We start from the raw sequence: 2,500 nt of genomic DNA on the forward strand, positions 1-2,500 counted from the left end.
CGTGCGCCCACGCACCGCGCTGCCAGCACGCCGGGCGGCCCCCCCTCACCGGCCGGGGACGGTCCCACCCAGCCAACCGCCGCGTATCGCCTCACACCCAGATCCCCTTTCACGTTCGTGGGCATGGTGGGTCCCCTTTCACGTTCGTGGGCATGGTGGGTATCCCTGAAACAACCGGTTAATAGCTCGACCGATCGTCGCCAACACTGATTCACCTCTAGCGAGAACAACCGCACCACAACGGGTTACCGGTTGTTCATTTGCGTAACGTCACCAGCAAACGTACACGTCCATCGCCATTTGCAACGAGTATTGCATGCCTGTGTCAGGTGTCACAACACACTACGTCTGCCCACATAGACGCAACAACATGTGCACGCCTAGAGAACACGTGGAAGGTAGACCCCGTACGTATGCGGTGTCCATTGCGCGAACGACTGTCAGCCCGCCTCTGCAGCATGTCGCAGATGTGGAACGCGGTGCAACATGCTATCACGGTGTGTGAGAAGAGACGACTACGTCCGAATACACGCTCCACTACATCAACAGACTGCTCATGCTGATCGCCATCCAGGGCGTCCGTTCCTCCCACACGTCTGTATGGCGTACCACACTGCAATCCAGCTCTTATAGGGAGACGACACGTAGCTGCGTGCACAATATTTGGACTGTATGGTCCGCCGTTGCTAGGCGCTGTCGTCATACGGTCACATGGGCCACGATGTATCATTCAGTACATACGGAGCAATGTGCAGTACAGTTTGTGGGTTTTGCGTACATCGGCGGACAGGTGACAGGCCGTACCACAACGTAGGCTGAGTACGTCGGCATGCGAAGGGCATTGAACATGCAAACTTCTCACCGACCAGCTTGCGAAGGCAGGGGGAAGGGGGGGGGGCATGTACGTCCTGCTGCTATCCACACTACAGTGTATAGCAGGAGCATGTGGAAAGTCAGCAACACCTGCAAGGTGTTTAACATGACGCGATACACAGGGGACCGGGCAGTGCGAGTAGCGAACTATATTGCGAGGGTTGCGGTTAGGCAACACTACACTACTTTAACGGGTTGCATAACAATTACAGAGCAGGTTCAGCGACAACGTGCGTCAGGTTAAGGCGCAATATAGTTTAGGTTACGGCGCACTTTAGGTTAGGTTAAGGCACATTATAGGTTAGGTTAAGGCACAACATGGGTTACGTTAAGGCACAACATGGGTTACGTTAAGGCACAACATGGGTTACGTTAAGGCACAACATGGGTTAGGTTAAGGCACAACATGGGTTAGGTTAAGGCACAACATGGGTTAGGTTAAGGCACAACATGGGTTAGGTTAAGGCACAACATGGGTTAGGTTAAGGCACAACATGGGTTAGGTTAAGGCACAACATGGGTTAGGTTAAGGCACAACATGGGTTAGGTTAAGGCACAACATGGGTTAGGTTAAGGCACAACATGGGTTAGGTTAAGGCACAACATGGGTTAGGTTAAGGCACAACATGGGTTAGGTTAAGGCACAACATGGGTTAGGTTAAGGCACAACATGGGTTAGGTTAAGGCACAACATGGGTTAGGTTAAGGCACAACATGGGTTAGGTTAAGGCACAACATGGGTTAGGTTAAGGCACAACATGGGTTAGGTTAAGGCACAACATGGGTTAGGTTAAGGCACAACATGGGTTAGGTTAAGGCACAACATGGGTTAGGTTAAGGCACAACATGGGTTAGGTTAAGGCACAACATGGGTTAGGTTAAGGCACAACATGGGTTAGGTTAAGGCACAACATGGGTTAGGTTAAGGCACAACATGGGTTAGGTTAAGGCACAACATGGGTTAGGTTAAGGCACAACATGGGTTAGGTTAAGGCACAACATGGGTTAGGTTAAGGCACAACATGGGTTAGGTTAAGGCACAACATGGGTTAGGTTAAGGCACAACATGGGTTAGGTTAAGGCACAACATGGGTTAGGTTAAGGCACAACATGGGTTAGGTTAAGGCACACCATGGGTTAGGTTAAGGCACACCATGGGTTAGGTTAAGGCACACCATGGGTTAGGTTAAGGCACAACATGGGTTAGGTTAAGGCACAACATGGGTTAGGTTAAGGCACAACATGGGTTAGGTTAAGGCACAACATGGGTTAGGTTAAGGCACAACATGGGTTAGGTTAAGGCACAACGTAGGTTAGGTTAAGGCACAACGTGGGTTAGGTTAAGGCACAACGTGGGTTAGGTTAAGGCACAACGTGGGTTAGGTTAAGGCACAACGTGGGTTAGGTTAAGGCACAACATGGGTTAGGTTAAGGCACAACATGGGTTAGGTTAAGGCACACCATGGGTTAGGTTAAGGCACAACATGGGTTAGGTTAAGGCACAACATGGGTTAGGTTAAGGCACAACATGGGTTAGGTTAAGGCACAACATGGGTTAGGTTAAGGCACAACATGGGTTAGGTTAAGGCACAACATGGGTTAGGTTAAGGCACAACATGGGTTAGGT

Source organism: Schistocerca serialis, unplaced genomic scaffold (genome assembly GCF_023864345.2).
Source record: "Schistocerca serialis cubense isolate TAMUIC-IGC-003099 unplaced genomic scaffold, iqSchSeri2.2 HiC_scaffold_1128, whole genome shotgun sequence".
Lineage (NCBI taxonomy): Eukaryota > Metazoa > Arthropoda > Insecta > Orthoptera > Acrididae > Schistocerca > Schistocerca serialis.